Here is an 18061-nt window from a genome sequence, read left to right as displayed (position 1 = left end):
TATTACTCATCAAGGCACGCATTTTCCATTTACAGCTAGATTGACCTTCAAGTGTACAAATAATATGACTGAGTATGAAGCTTGCATTATGGGGCTTGAAGAGGCCATTGATAACAGAACCAAGCATTTGGACGTCTATGGAGATTCTGCTTTGGTTGTGAATCAAATCAAAGGAGAGTGGGAGACGAATCAACCAGGTTTGATACCATATAGAGGTTATGTGAGAAGGATTTCAACTTTCTTTACAAAGGTTGAGTTTCATCATATCCCTCGAGATGAAAACCGGATGGCAGATGCCCTTGCAACGTTGGCTTCAATGATTATAGTGAAATATTGGAATGAGGTTCCCAACTTGATTGTGATGCGTCTTGATAGGCTAACTCATGTATTTATTGTTGAAGAAATCAAAGATGAGAAGCCGTGGTATTACAACATCAAGTGTTTCCTTCAAAGTCAGATTTACCCGTTTGGGGCATCTTTGAAAGATAAGAAGACTTTGAGAAGATTAGCCGAAAATGTTTACCTGAATCGGGATGTGCTATATAAGAGAAATTTAGATATGGTTTTTCTCAGATGCGTGGATAGACACGAAGCAGACCTGTTGATGACTGAAGTCCGTGAAGGTTCCTTTGGTACTCATTCTAATGGACATGCAATGGTGAAGAGGATGTTGCGAGTAGGTTACTATTGGCTGACAATGGAATCTGACTATTGCAAGTTTGTGAAGAAATACCATAAGTGTCAAATTTATGCAAATAAGATTCATGTTCCTCCGACACTGTTGGACGTCATTTCTTCCCCATGGCCCTTATCCATGCGGGGAATTGACATGATTGGCATGATTGAGCCCAAAGCGTCGAATAGACATCATTTCATTTTGGTGGCTATTGACTACTTCATAAAATGGGTCGAAGCGGCATCATATGTGAATGTAACCAAGAAAGTTGTTGTAAGGTTTATCAAGAATCAGATCATATGCCGTTATGGTGTGCCCAATAAGATCATTACTGATAATGGATCAAACTTGAACAACAATATGATGGAAGCTCTTTGTAAGGACTTCAAGATTGCACATCATAATTCTTCTCCCTACAGACCTAAGATGAATGGGGTTGTTGAAGCTGCAAATAAGAACATCAAGAAGATCATTCAGAAGATGGTTGTAACGTATAAGGATTGGCATTAGATGCTCCCATTTGCTTTGCACGGGTATCGTACATCCATCTGCACTTCAACAGGGGAAACCCCTTTCTCACTTGTTTATGGTATGGAAGTTGTGCTCCCGGTAGAGGTTGAGGTCTCATCATTGCGTGTGCTCATGGAAGCCAAGTTGACTGAAGCTGAATGGTGTCAAATCAGGTATGATCAACTGAATTTGATTAAAGAGAAGAGGTTGACGGCCATGTGTCATGGTCAGTTATACCAACAGAGAATGAAGAAAGCTTTTGACAAGAAGGTCAGACCTCGTGTGTTTAGAGAAGGTGACCTTGTGCTCAAGAAGATTTTATCTTTCAAACCATATTCTAGGGGAAAAGTGACTCCTAATTATGAAGGCCCATATGTTGTTAAAAGAGCATTTTCAGGCGGTGCTTTGATTCTTACAACTGTGGATGGTGAAGAGTTCACTCGTCCTATGAACGCAGATACAATCAAGAAATACTTCGCCTAAAAAAGAAAAGAACAACTCGCTATGTTGAAAACCCGAAAGGGCGGCTTAGGCAAAAATGAGCATCTCGGTGGATTGAAAACCCGAAAGGGCGGTCCAGGAAAAAGTTAGAGACATAAAACCGAAAGAATTATCCCGATAAATTGAGTACCCCACCTTGGGGAACCTTGTGCAAAAATTAGGGATTATGGAAAGTAACTGCATCCTGCTGATCTTCAGTTTTGAAGACATTCTTAAGCAAGTCGGTCAGTTCTGGTTCATCATCTCTAATCGTCGCCAAGAGCATAGTGGACGTCAAAAGTTGATAGAAGGATTAGTGACCATTGTATTCAATGCATCCCTTTTGCATGTAAATTATGAGTTTTTCAACTTTTGTAAAGATCTATGGAGTCTTGTCATTTACAGACTATAATTCTATTTAAATAAATTTGAGCTTTTATCCAATTATTTCTACTCTTATCTAATTCAGCCAAATAGTTTTAAATTTTATTATGATCATTTTTTAAATTAAATTTTTAATTAAAATCATGTTTACTTAAGCATATAAAAGCATTAATTTTAAGCAATCAATTTCATTTAAAAGGAATATCAACAGTGGTCTGAAAGGAGTGATTCCTCTTTCATCCCCGACAGCATGTTTAGCACCCGGTGTTTATTGATTTCCCCATCTGTTAATTCTCTGTTGTCTCCAACTGATTTGTGGTTGTTCCCCAGCCGAGTGCGGGAATTTCATTATAGCAGTTTGCATCATTTCTGGCAGAACTTTGGTTTCCCCGCAAGTCACCGTCAGATTTGCTCCCAATCAGAATTCTCTCCTGGTTTCTAAGCAACTATTTGTGTTTGATCCCCCTGCTGGGTTGTCTCCCATTTGATATGGTGTTGACCTAAAATTCCCAACCGAGTTAGTAGCAGTTTCCTTAGCAGATCTCCTATCTTCTTCCCCATCTAGGATCGAGCCTTTGGGATGTTGATCTCTCTTTTCTCTAGCAGTTGTGTCCCACTTTGGTGGATGGGCCGAGAATTGTATCGATGATTCAAATTTGCGACATTTTTGTATCCTTTGAGATTGTTGTCAGCATAACCATCATATATACATATACATATACATATACACTCATATAATTTCATTATCACATCATTACACTTTGAGATTCTTGTAATTCTTATTCTCTGTTATGGTGGTACTTTATCCCCATCCAAGATAGGTGTGTCTATCCTCCTTCAATTGTAGAGTGCCATCCCCTTAAGCAGAAAGACTTTAACCTTTCTCCTTTCCCCAAAGAGTTGTTTCCTCGTGGATGATTATTATTTCAATTTCCTCCCTAGTTGATTATCTAGATGGAATCACTCCCCTTGATTTATATACTCATTGGGTTAAGTCTTGATTGACCGTTTCTTTCTAGATCTTACCTAGATAGATATTTTTGGTCCCCTAAGAGTCTATTACCCAGTAGCAGGTAGTATTCTTCTTAGTTTGCAGTTTGTTACTTCTCTCCCAATACCTGGCAAAAGTAACCTTTTTTCTCCCCAGCGGATTCGTTTTCACGTCTCCCCAGGAAGTATATCCTTGATATGTTCATCCTAACCGATGACGAATATTCTCACCTTTGGTATTCTACCCAGTAAAAAGGTAGTTGTAATCCCTATTTGTTTCCTAGAGAGTTAATCCTTGATATGTTCATCCTAACTGATGATGGGTTTCCTTCTCTTTCCGGTCTTCTGCCTAGTAACTGGTAGTTGTAAATCCTGCTTTTTCTCCCCTTGTAGAGTTTACCCTTGATATTTTCATCCTAACTGATGACGGATATTCTCTTTGATGGTATTATATCCAGTAATTAATAGATGTAATCCCTATTCTCCCCCCTCGGAGTCTATCCTTGATATGTTCATCCTAACCGGTGACGAATATTCTCATTGATGGTATTCTATCCAGCATTCGATAGATGTAATTCCTACCCTTTTTGTTCAGGTGTTTTATCCTTGATATGTTCATCCTAACCGATGACGGGTATCCTCCTTAACATCCCCATGCAAGTCTATCCTTGATATGTTCATCTTAACCGGTGACGGATTTTCTTTCCTTTGAGTCTATCCTTGATATGTTCACTTTAACTAGTGACGGATATTCTCTCCTCTTTGGTCTTCTGCCCAATAACCGGTAGTTGTAAATCCTATTTTCATCTTTTCTCCAGCAAGGCTATTCTTACCGAGTAGCCGGTAATGAATACACCTCCGGGCGGCCCTCAGTGAGTCATCCTTGATATGTTTACCTTAACCGGTAAGGGATGTCCTCCATGTCATATTGATGTTATCTCTTTACCCAGTAACCGGTAGTGGGTAACACTTTTTTCTGCTCCTCATGTGTTTGAAGATCTTTTCGTCCCCATTTGAGTTGAGCGCGCATTTCCTTAGAGGAATCACTTTTCTTGCATGGTTCGAGTATTTTAGCTTTGTTCTGATTTATTCGTTTCCCCTACAGATGTCCTTTTCTCCCCGGCTGAGTCTTTCCATTTTCGTGGAATCTCTCGTGTCCACCCAACAATTTTAAGTCGTAGTCTGGCCAACACACAATCTTTTGTCCCTCAAGAGTCTCGGTCTCCCTAGTGAGTTTTCCATGAGGAATGCATTATGCTCCTGCGGACATTCAGTCTCTCCGGACTCTTTTCCTATGTGGAAAAATTTTCCCCACAAAGTTTATTTTTAGCATTTCATATCATATGCATCATGAGGTCTCTTAGGGACCAATTTTTTTTCTATATGTTTTTATTTAAGCCCATTCTACTAAGTCAATACGAAGATTTTAACCTTCACTTCCTCAGTTAGAATGTCCTTAAATAGGGGCAGCTGTAAGACCCCAATTTTTACCCTAAGATACCTTATGCTATCTCATCATTGCATTAGCATTGGGATCATACCTTGGCATCCTCCTTCCCTCCTAATTCATTGGGTTTGTATTGGGAGAGATCACCAAGCACTATGTGATTGTATAATACTTTGTATTTTATCATTTACTAACCAAAATACCAAAAATATGTCTTTGCATTTGTCTAACTCTTTTGTAGGTAGGCCACTTTATCATCTTTGATCTATCAAGCACACATCTAGGGTTTAAGACCCTCTTTACTAAGAACTCAACCAAGAAATGATCCACAATGGCTCCAGGCATCATATATGAGTCCCCATGATCTTTGTATGTTATTTTGATCAAGAATTCTTCAAGAGTTTGGAATTGGTTTTTCTTGGAAACCCTAGTTCATCTAGTTATCTTGTGTAACTTCTTCAACAAGCTTTTTCACCAATTGATCAAACATTTCAAGGGATACTTCAAATTTCATCATCTTATGCATATATTATCTCTCATGCGTCCCAAAAGTTGTGATAGGTATGGACACATTAGAACTGAATGTGGAACCTACCTCAAGAAACAGAAGAGGAGTCTTGCTGCCACTTGGTCTGATGAAAGTGAAATAGAAGAGACTACAAATCTTGTGATTGCCCTGACTAGAAGATGGGGTTCTGATGAAGACTCAAGTGATGATGAAGTAACCTTTGAAGAGTTGGCCACTACCTACAGAAAGTTGTGTCACAGAAGTGCAGAAGTGTGTTAACAAGTTGAAAGCCAGAAGAAGGTGATAACACAACTGGAGAATGAGAAGGTAGAACACTTGGAAACCATCTCTAAGCTAAAAACTAAAGCAGTGTTTCTAAATTCCAAACTAGATGAGATGACAAAGTATGTCAGGTTGCTAAACAATGGATTTGACACCTTAGACAAAATTCTCCAGACTGGACAAATGACAGGAGACAAATCTGGCATTGGGTTCAATGAATCTAAACCCGATTGCAGTCACACTTGTAGCAAACCTAAATCCAAACCTAAGTGCAGTCATACTGGTAGCAAACCAGAGATGTCACATCATATGTCACAACATCATAAAGGAAGCCAGCAGAAAAGGAAACACAAAAGATGGAGATGTCATTACTGTGGAAAATTTGGCCACATAAAACCATTATGCTGTAAGTTGTATGGCTATCCTAGTATTTCTCATCATCAACCTAGACCCAAACATCACATACCTGTCAACAGAAAACAATGGGTTCCTAGGACTGGTGTTACAAACCTGATAGCTCACACTTCCTTCAGAGTTTCAGCCAAAGAGGACTGGTATTTTGACAGTGGGTGCTCCAGACACATGACTGGAAACAAAAACCTGCTAACTAGCCTTCATCCTCATGCCACCAGCTATGTAACCTTTGGTGATGGAGCAAAGGGTGAAATCAAGGGAATTGGTAAGCTTAACTGCCATGGAGTTCCTAATCTTGACAATGTCCTACCTGTTAAGGGACTGACTGCAAACCTAATAAGCATCAGTCAACTGTGTGACCAAGGCCTAAATGTAAACTTCACTAAAACTGAATGTCTGATTACTAATAAATAAAATGAAGTGATCATGAAAGGAGTCAGGTCTAAGGACAACTGCTACATGTGGAGTTCTCAAGAAAATGGTTGTTCTTCAATGTGTACTCTAGCTAAAGAAGAAGAAGTGAAGATATGGCATCAAAGATTGGGCCATCTGCATCTTAAAGGTATGAAGAGGATTATATCTGTTGAAGCTATTAGAGGAATTCCCAACTTGAAGATTGATGAAGGAAGAATTTGTGGAGAATGTCAGATTGGAAAACAGACAAAGATGTCACATCAGAAGCTCAGACATGACACCACTGTTAGACTATGGCACAGATCTAGAAGGGGGGGTTGAATAGATCCCAATTAAAAACTTGAGTCGGCGCTACCAATTTGAAATAAAATTGGTTTTGAAAATTTGTTTTAAATGCGGAAGCAGCCGAGGAAAATTTTAGTCTAAAACGAACCGTTATTGGAAAACCGGATATGCGTTAAGCTAATGGATTTGAGATAAAATGAAATACAAATTACTACACAATTTGCACACTCAATTGATATATTTCACTAACTAGCAAGCCTAGTTCCAATGATCCAAAATACCAGATAAAACTGAATGTAAACTTAAGACAACTTTGGCTTATGCAAATTTACAAACACTTGGTGTGCATACACTCCAAGAGATATTTGAGTTGAGTATGTAATTCAAATTTATCTAGTACAATACACTATTGTACTTTGTATTCAAACAACAGTTTTAATCTCTTACTCAACTTATATCAACGTTTGGTAAAATTGCTTAAACTAAAATCACTTAATTTTTAAGCTAAAAATCAGATTATGCAGAAAATTAAAGAAGACAGAGATTTGATGAGGCAGTTCCCCCGTCGTCCTCGCTTCGGGGTACGTCTGCCCTCAATTCTAAAAATAGAATTGAGATGATTAATTAGATATCACCTGTGAAATTTATTCGTTTATACAAGGATTGCAAAGCATGTAAACAACAGAACTTCCAATGTGTTGAATGATGCTTCCTATCCTTGCTCCTTGATTCAAGATGAATCAAGACCTTCGATCGTTGATGCTAGACCTCCGATTCCAGCCCCTTTGTTGAAGAATATTCCATTCTTCAAACCCTCGGCCCGACTGATCTCAAACACAACGAGTCGAACCCGAATCCTTCACTTCAATGCCACCGAATCCGCTACTAGACTGATGAAGACTTCCTCTTCTCAATCACCTTCGCTCGGCTGAATATTGAAGAACGATTCGTCCAAAAAACCCCCAAACACAAACCCGTATTGGAAGACAAAACCCTAATGGTTTTATTCAAGAAAGAACCTGCCACAAGATTCAACCCGAACTGGATTCTTCGATCACAGCTTCGAACCTTATCACCTTTGCTCGATCACGAACCACATCAAAAGTAATTGTTTGTTGATGATGAGTTGTGAAATGTTGAAGATGAAGATGATGAGTCTTGGACACCTTTTTCACACTTTCTTGTTTCCTTGAACACTTGAACTCAATTAGCAAATGTTAGTTGATACAAGTGTTTTGACTTGTATATATAGTAACTGACAAAACCAATCAAACATAACAGAATTTCAAACAGTGGAAATAACTCAGAAAACTGAGTTTACGCGCGAGCAGTCGACCATAGGTCGGCGTGTGCTGAGCCGTGAGCTTTGAGCTGACCCTTATGGTCGACTCAAAGCTTCCATGAGCTGACCTGTGGTTGACTCAAAGCATCATGCGCTGACCCGTGAGCTTTGAGCTGACCCTTATGGTCGACTCAAAGCTTCCATGAGCTGACCTGTGGTTGACTCAAAGCATCCTGCGCTGACCCGTGAGCTTTGAGCTGACCCTTATGGTCGACTCAAAGGTTCCATGAGCTGACCTGTGGTTGACTCAAAGCCTGCAAACCTGCAAAAATTCGTATTTTGTGATTTTCATGCATTTCGTCATGATCACACTTTGTCCACATATGTTTTTAAGAATTATAACAGATATAGATAAGCATAGGAAAGGATATGATAGGTGATGTGTTGCATTTGTTTGTAGACATGCATGGGGGTCATTTGTCATCATCGAAACTTGCGATCGTATGTTGTTTGACACTTTGCCCTTACAACCACTTCCAGAGTGCTAGAACTTCTCCATATGGATTTGATGGGTCCCATGCAGGTGTAAAGTCTTGGTGGGAAGAAGTATGCTTATGTAGTGGTGGATGACTTCTCCAGATACACCTGGGTCAATTTTATAAGAGAAAAATTTGATGTATTTGAAGTTTTCAAAGATCTTTGTCTAAGACTTCAAAGAGAAAAAGAAAGTCAAGTTATTAAAATCAGAAGTGATCATGGGAAGGAATTTGAAAACAATAAATTTGCTGAATTCTGTGCATCAGAAGGAATCAGTCATGAGTTCTCATCTCCCATTACTCGCCAGCAAAATGGTGTGGTAGAAAGGAAAAATAGAACTCTCCAAGAATCAGCCAGAGCTATGATTCATGCCAAGAAACTGCCCTACCACTTTTGGGCTGAAGCTATGAACACAACCTGCTATGTTCACAACAGAGTAACCTTGAAGAAAGGAACTCCTACTACATTATATGAAGTCTGGAAAGGGAGAAGACCCACAGTCAAATACTTCCATGTGTTTGGTAGTAAATGTTATATCCTGACTGATCGTGAACAAAGAAGGAAGATGGATCCCAAAAGTGATGAAGGAATATTTATGGGCTACTCAACAAATAGTAGAGCCTATAGAGTCTTTGATTCCAGAACAAAAGTAATGATGGAATCTATCAATGTTGGGTTGATGATCAACAGACTAATGTCACAGACGATGTTGAGACATCTCTAACTGATCCCCCAACTGGTTTTTCAGACAAAAATAATGAGAGTGAACCTCCTCAAGCTGAACCTGAAGATGACAAAATCAACAAGGGACCCTCCACTAGAATTCAGAAGGATCATCCTAAAGATCTCATTATAGGAGATCCAAATAAAGGGGTCACAACTAGATCAAGGGAAGTGATCTCACATGACTGCTTTATGTCCAAGATTGAGCCTAGGAATGTCAAGGAAGCCTTGATTGATGAGTTCTGGATCAATGCTATGCAGGAGGAGTTAGGTCAATTCAAGAGGAATGAAGTATGGGAACTGGTTCCAAGACCTGAAGGAATAAATGTCATAGGAACAAAGTGGGTGTATAAGAATAAATCTGATGAACAAGCGGTGGTTACTAAAAATAAAGCAAGATTAGTAGCGCAAGGATATACTCAAGTTTAAGGAGTTGATTTTGATGAAACATTTGCCCTTGTAGCTCGCCTTGAGTCCATTAGACTATTTCTTGGAGTGGCATGTATTCTGAAGTTCAAACTGTTCCAAATGGATGTAAAAAGTGCCTTCTTGAATGGCTATTTAAATGGGGAAGTATATGTTGAACAACCTAAAGGATTCACAGATCCAAATCTTCCAAAGCATGTGTACAAGTTCAAGAAAGCCCTTTATGGTTTGAAACAAGCTCATAGGGCTTGGTATGATAGACTCACAGTGTTCCTCATTAACAATGGATACAGGAAGGGAGGTATTGACAAGACCCTATTTGTTAAGAATGAAGGAGGAAAACTCATGGTGGCTCAAATATATGTGGATGATATAGTGTTTGGTGGGATGTCAGATCAGATGGTCAAACATTTTGTTAAACAAATGCAATCTGAATTTGAGATGAGCCTTGTTGGAGAGCTGACCTATTTCCTTGGGCTACAAGTCAAGCAGATGGAAGATTCTATCTTTCTATCTCAAAGAAAATATGCCAAAAACATTGTTAAGAAGTTTCGTATGGAGAATACAAGTCATAAAAGAACACCTGCTCCTACACATCTGAAAGTCTCCAAAGATGAAAATGGTGTTAGTGTAGATCAAAGTCTCTACAGAAGCATGATAAGAAGTCTGCTCTATCTCACAGCAAGCAGACCTGACATTGCGTTTGCTGTAGGTGTTTGTGCTAGATATCAAGCTGAACCAAAAGTCAGTCACATAAACCAAGTGAAGAGGATACTTAAATATGTCAATGGCACCAGTGACTATGGAATGTTGTATACTCATGGTTATGGATCTATGCTGACTGGATATTATGATGCTGACCTGGCTGGAAGTGCTGATGATAGGAAAAGCACATCAGGAGGATGTTTCTTCTTGGGGAACAACTTAATATCATGGTTTAGTAAGAAACAAAATTGTGTGTCCCTTTCCACTGCTGAAGCTGAATACATAGCAGCTAGAAGTAGTTGTTCTCAACTAGTTTGGATGAAACAAATGTTGACTGAATACAATGTCACACAAGATGTCATGACATTGTACTGTGACAACCTGAGGGCTATAAATATTTCTAAAAATCCGATTCAACACAGCAGGACAAATCACATTGATATTCGCCATCACTTTATTAGAGAACTAGTGGAAGAGAAAATCATAGCCCTGGAGCATGTTCCTATTGAAATGCAATTAGCTGACATATTTACAAAGGCTTTGGATGCTAATCAATTTGAATGTTTAAGAGGGAAATTAGGGATTTGTATCCATGAGAATTTATAGCAATTAATTTGGAGTGGAAAAGGTAATAAAAATATTGTCTGCCACACTTAAAAGAAAGTGCCCCATTTATGGTAAATCATTACCTAGTATTGGAACTACCATTTATAGCATTTTCACACGCAACCTCAGCACAACCACTTCCATCTTCATCAAGCTGTATCGACCATCTCTGCTAGGGCAACAAAAATTCTTTCACAACCTCAACAAGATGTCACAACATCCTTTATCTTCTGGTTCTAAACCTGTGCACAAAGCAAGAACACCGTCCATGGATTTTCTTCATGAAGACATTTTGGAAGTTATTCCCCTATCAGTCATCTCAGGCGACGTCCCTGGTCCATCTTCCACTGCAGGAAATACTCAAGGTAACAGTTCTAATAACCCTCCCTCTAAGGATGACATGCATTATACTGATCGTGTCATTAGGAATCTTGTAACGAGGAGCCTAAATGAAGGACACTCAGTCAAGGGAGTTTCGACTCCTCTATCTAGAAGGGACCCATCTCCTGAGGTGGAACCTCACAATGAGAAAGATGATGATTCATCTAGATCTGAGAAAGATATAGCTGCTGAGGGACTGTGCTCATTAGGGAAAACCTTGCCTAGTAAGAAACCTGTAGATGCTTCTCAGTCTAGGAAGCATGGCTCTGCTGAGAAGGTGATTGACTTGGAAGAAGAGAGCTCAGATGATGAAGATGATAGCTTGTTTCATCACTTGGAGCCAAGGGTTTCTAAGAGAATGAAGACCAGGAAGGGCAGGTCTGTGGCTGAGATGATGATAGCCAGAACTAGTAAGAAGGCTACTGCTGTAGGCCCTTCAAAGTCATGGAGTAAAATGGAGGTAAAGAAGAGAAAGGCAAGAGAAAGTTATGATTCAGAGGATGATGTTGTAGACGATGTCCTAGACATCTCTCCTGTCAAAAAGCAAATTGTTAGAAAATCTCCAACTAAGGTTGATGTTATGCATTTGGATAACATTTCCTTCCATCTGGAAGATGGTGCAGCCAAGTGGAAATTTGTAATACAGAGGAGAGTAGTTGTGGAAAGGGAACTGGGAAAGGATGATGTGGAAGTTAAGGAGGTTATGGATTTGATCAAGTCTGCTGGTTTAATGAAAACAGTTAGTAGGTTACCCCAATGTTTTGAAGGTCTTGTTAAGGAGTTTGTGGTGAACATCCCTGAGGACATTGCTGACAAGAACAACAAAGAGTTTTGCAAGGTGTTTGTTAGAGGAAGGTGTGTGAAGTTTTCTCCTACTGTGATCAATAAGTTCCTAGGAAGAGGAACTGAAGGAGCTGTTGAATTAGAGGCCACAGACAATGAAGTCTGTAGGACAATAATTGTTGGACAAGTCAAGGAGTGGCCAAGCAAAAAGCATCTCTCTGCTGGAAAATTAACTGTGAAATGTGTTATCTTGCATATGATAGGGTTAGCCAACTGGGTACCAACAAACCACATCTCAACAATATCTAATGCTCTTGGAAGGATCATATTTTCCATTGGAACCAAGCTTAACTTTGATTATGGAAGCTTCATGTTTGAACAAATTGTCAAACATGCTTCCACAAATGCAGTGAAGCTGCCAATTGCTTTTCTCTCAATAATTTGTGGGATAATCCTAAGCCAGGAACTTGGTATTTTGAGCACAAGAGATATCCCTAGTAGAAGAAAACCTCCATTGTCAGTTCATTACAAGTTATTTGAATGCAGTCATGTCAATGACATTGTCATATCTGCTATGAAGAGGCCAGCCTTTCAAGGTGGCCTAATTGCTAAACTGAAAGAGACCTGTAAGGAATTGGAGGCTGGGATTAGGGTGGCTAAGGCTAGGAAAGAATCTTTAGAGGTTCTAGTTAATAGCTTGGAGCAAGGAGATATGGATAATGTTGGTGAAGCCAAGGAAACAGATGCCCACACCTCAAGTGAGAGGTCTGAATCTCAAGACAAATCAAGGGGAAGTTCTGGATCTGAAGTTGATGAAGATGCTTGCTCCTCAGATTGAGTTGTGGTGAAGATGGTCCCCCTGTTATAATGATGTGCTGTTCTGGATGCATTGATGTTTGTTGTTTGATGTTTGATGTTTTTTTTGCAGTCTTGTTTGATGCCTTGATGTGATTTTTGGGCTCTTTATGAGTTCTCTAGTTTTCTTTTTATCTCAGCTGATATAGCTGTGTATAATTATGGTTCTGTAACACCTGACATTATGTTCTAACATTTTATATGTTATGACATTCTATGTGACATTCTATGTTGGACTAATTGACTTTTATTTTGATTAATTGGTCTATTTTGACTAAAAAAGGGGAGAAGTTAATATGTGGAGAGCTGCAGTTAATATGTGCTGAAGTAGCTAGGCTAAACAGAGGACAGCTGATGTTGAACAGAATAATGTTCTGTGGTTTACAGGTGATGTTGAAGGAGATGTCAGATGGGGTGATTCTGAATGTTACAGGTGTTGTTGAAGGAGATGTCTGTGTTGAACAGACTTAGGGGGAGAAGAAGCTCAAATGTGTTTAATGTGTGTTTTACTAGTTGCTATTATAATTGCTAGTAAATGTGTGGTTTATTGCTTCTGCTGTTGCTTAACTGCTGATATGTTTTTACTCTTGTGAACAAATAGACTGATATATGTTTTAACCAAAATTTGCCAAAGGGGGAGTTTGTTGGTTCTAAGTGTTGGCAGCAATTTTGGTAAACCTAGAGTGTTCACAAGTTGTCACATGTGTTGTCTTGACATAAGATAACGTGTACCTGCAGGATATTTAAAATGAGATTATGTAGGATTTTACTGAGATGTCAGACCCCATGGCGTGACATCTGTATACAGAACATTCAGTCTGAATGTTATGTATTATGTGATTGTGTTTTTAATGCTAATCTGTGTATGATTGATGAGATGATTGAACACGCTATCAATCAGTAATTACAACTAGATTGACTTATTTTCAAAAGAGATCTAATCAACTGTCATGAGAAGATATGAATGGAAAATAGTTTTAGGGTTTTATGATGTCCAAACCTAGCCAAATGCTTCTATAAAAAGGACATGGGAAACCTGTTTTTATAGATAAGAAATAACGAACGAAATATTGAGAGAGAATAAGGGTTTTAGTCTTGTGTGGTCGTGTGAATTGTAAGCCATTCAATTCATCCATAGATGATTGAATTGGTCTAATTTTTGAGTTGTAATTTGTCTCTCTAAGCTTTTAAGCATGAGTGTGTGTTTACTTGATTGAAGATTTTAAGCAAGATCAAGTATGTGTCTTTGAAAAGTGTCTTCTTTTTATTATAATTCTTGTTTTATATCACTGCTGTGATTGAGGGGGAGTGAGTAGGATCTCATATCTAAGAGTTCTTAGGTAGAAGTCACATGGGTAGAGATTAGGTGAAAAGACTGTAACTTGAAGTTGTTTACTGAGAGTCTTTGAACTGATTCTATTTAGTGGATTTCCTTCTTGGCTTGGTATCCCCCAGACGTAGGTGAGTTTGCACCGAACTGGGTTAACAATTGCTTATGTCTCTTGCCTTATTGTTCTTTCTCTTTTATCCTGTTTGTATTGTTCATATATTAGTGTCGTGACATTACCTTCGACATCGCATATCTGATACCAGAATTTCACTATCTCATCATATGCATTGGCTTTGGGATCACACCTTGGAATCCTCTTCACCCCTCATTATTTGGGTTTGCATTGGGAGAGATCACCAAGCATATTTTAATTGTATCATACTTTGTTTTTCATTATTTACTAACCAAAATACCAAAGTATGTCTATGTATCGCGTTGTTTATTTTGTAGGTAGTGTGTATGCTCACCTATGATCTATCAAGCTCATTTCTAGGGTTTGAGACCCTTAATGCAAGGAGTTCAACCAAGATATGGTTCACATTGACTCTAGAAATTATATATTGATTCCCATGATCTTCACATGTCATTTTGATCAAGAAATCAATAAGAGTTTGAAGCTTGTTTTCCTTGGAAACCCTAATTTATCTGGGTATCTTGTGTGACTTATTCAACAAGTTTCTTCAACATTTGATCAAATATTTCAAGGGATACTTCATTATTACATCATCTTACACGTATATGATCCTCCATGAGTCCCAAAAGTCAAGAGAATATTAAGCTAGCAAGATGGTTCATGGTGGTTGACCAGAGAAACTCAACTGGTCAAAGCTGGGGTTCCCTAGACCCTATCTTGCTTTCCCACTTCTGCACTGGCTGACACGGGCACCCGTGTAAGCACCCTGTTTTTTCCTTCAAGTTTTCCATCTTATGCATAAGCTGACACGGGCCGTGTCAGCTGACACGAGCACCCATGTCAGGCACCTGTTTTGCGCATATTTCGCTTTGCAAACCATTTTTGACTCCCGTTCTTCCTTTACGCATCTTTCGGGCTTATGGCTGGACCTTGAAACCAATAGAACTACCACGGAAACCCATAAAATGCGACAAAACGATATGAATCACTAATAAAACATAAAACAAGAAGGTGTAAGACCCCAATTTTGGCCCTAAGATCCCTCATGGCAACACGACATTGCATTTGCATTGCCTCAAGGATCATAAGCATCTTGGCTCCTTACCTTTGGGTGGGATCTCTTCTTGTGAGTGGTTTGAGATCACCAAGCATGCTTGAATTGTATATCATTGCTTTTCTCATTTTTGTTTACTAACCAAAAGCACAATAATATTTCACTAACATCTTTTGTTTATAGCTTGAGCAATCACAAGGTCAAAAGTTTCAAGGAGATCATTGGTGTAGAGATATGGCCAAGTGAAGATGATAGCAAGCATGGTAATGGTTCCCAAAGCTCTCATCCATCAAATATGCCCCCCTAGAATCTAAACTCATCATTTTGATCAAAACAAATCAAAGGGTTTGAGGTTTGTTCCCCAAGGAAACCCTAGTTCATCTGATCATCCACAATGCCTTGCTCTTGAAGCTACCTCAGCCCATGATCAAATACAATCAAGGTAAGTTCTTTAATTCATCATTTTATGCATATTTAAACTTATTTGAGTGTCCTCAATCATCAATTCATCAAGATATGAGTAATGGACTTGAGAAGTTGATCAGTCAATCCATTTGACTATTTTGAAATGCACTGAAACCTAACTTTTTATGTTTTGGTCAAATGGAGATGATCCCAACAGCAAAAATGTTATTCAGGACAATATGAACAACTTTCATGTTCATCAAAAATTGATTTGAAGCTTGGAAGGTCATCTCCCATTCCAAGACATTATAGGTCATTTTGACTGAAACCCTAATTTTGGGTCAACTTCCCAAGAACATAACTCATTCATTTTTTATGATTTTGAGGTGGGATAAAATGAATTGGAAAGCTTAATATGTCTACTTCAAATGTTATGTTGAACAAAATTTCAAAGTCTCAAAGGAAATACATGTGATAATGCAATACATTATAGGTCACTTTGGACCAAATGCATTGAAAGACAAAAAAGTCCAACTTCAAGTGCCCATAACTCTTTCATCAAAAATCCAAATGATGCAAAAAATTTAAGTCCATTTTGATTGTCTTGAATAGACCTACAACTTTTATGCTGGAGTTTTTTTCATTTGAGACTTGCATCATCAAATAAGAGGGGCTTGAACATTGGCCAAATTTGGAAACCTTGCCTTTGCATGTTTTGCACCTTACACTTTAAATTCAAAATTCACTAATTTCCACACTTCAAATGGATTTTTGCCCAACATAACATTTGTTCCTTACATCAAGACCTTTTCAACCATTACTCACATGCTCATGTTTGGATGTGGCAAATGGCATTTTCGAAGAGGAGAAGTTTTAGGCATAATTGTGCATAACATGTTGGAACTCATTATGCAAGCTTGTGCATTGCCAATTACATGACCATTTCAGCTCAATTATGCTTCAGATTGCATTTTGCATTGAATTTGGGCCTTTTGAATGATCATGCAAGCCCATGCAATGAATATCCAATTCCATGCACACGACTTTGATCACACTTGCGTTGCCTCTCCATCTATAAATAAGAGCCTCACTCCATTCAAATTGGATCCATGAATCAACCTGAATTGCTGCAGAAATCAAAACCGAGCCACACCTAAAGGAACTATTTCAATTTTCTTCAATTTCTCAGATCTGAAATTCAACTAAATCAGGTTGATATTCTAGATCTAAAGTTCCTAGTCCTCTCTCTCATACTCCATTAATCTTATGTTTGGCCAAAGGAAGCAAGGAAGCAAGCTCAAACCTCCAGAATTCAAAGGTGATCATCAACTGGTTTTCTCTTCGAAACTCATTACTCTTTGATCTATTTTCCTGACCAATGTGTTTTCTGAAGTCCTCACGTGAGAGGCAAGCTAGTGGTAGCTTCAATTGTGTGTTTCATTGAACTACATTTTTTGTACCTGAATCTTCCAGCTCAGATTTCTTACTCTATAGGAATATTGAATGTGATTCAAGGTTACAGGGGTGATGTACATCACCCCAACTTCATTTTGATGTATGGATCGTGTATTTTGGTTAAGCTTTTGAAACCTGAAAATGTCACCGAAATCTCCATGCTCATCGGAGAAGAAGGTGCCTCCGGTGACCGTCCCTTTGCCAGATGCATTGTGGACCGTTGGATGCTTTCTCCAGTTTATATCACAACCGTTTGATCTTATGACTTTTAATAATGCCATGTGTGATGCTGTTGACTCAAGTACACCATGCGCGCGCGTCTCCCTACCTCCAGATGTGCCACGTCAATTAATGAATCCATATCTAACGCCTCTGGATTTTTGGCATTTTCTATTTTCTGATTTAATTTCTTTTATTTCCATTATTTTCAAAAATTCATATCTTCTTCATTTTATTCCAAAAAATATGGGACCAATTGCATTTTTCTCCAAATAATTTCTAGTTTCTAATTTTGATTTTTAATATTTTTTATTTTGTCATTTGATATTTTTTAGGAATTTTCTCTTTTCTGATTATTTTTAATTCATTTTAAATAGTTTTTGATATTCAAAAAATACAAAAATATTTTCCTAACCTATTTGAGTGATGATGGATCTATGAAAAATATTCTCATCAATTTTTTAATTGATTTGAGATTTATTTGAGATTTTAGTTCAATTAGGTTATTTTTATTCATTTTTAATTGATTAAAAATAGTTTCTGACTTTAAAAAATGCTGAAATTATTTGTCAAACTTTGTTTGACCTTGTTGAGCTTGGGATAAATCACTTGGACCTTTCAAGGTTGATTTGAAGTGATTTTGAAGTTTGACCTTTCTTTTATTTTTAATTCAAGTTTATTTTAATATTAAAAAATGCCAAAAATATTTTGTTTATTGTTTGACCTCCAATCTTCATCCCATTTCTGGTTTCTCATTGTTTGACTTTGACTTCCAAT

This window comes from Lathyrus oleraceus, chromosome 4, assembly GCF_024323335.1.
Source record: "Lathyrus oleraceus cultivar Zhongwan6 chromosome 4, CAAS_Psat_ZW6_1.0, whole genome shotgun sequence".
Taxonomy (NCBI): domain Eukaryota; kingdom Viridiplantae; phylum Streptophyta; class Magnoliopsida; order Fabales; family Fabaceae; genus Lathyrus; species Lathyrus oleraceus.
Note: the sequence above shows the minus strand (reverse complement) of the source record.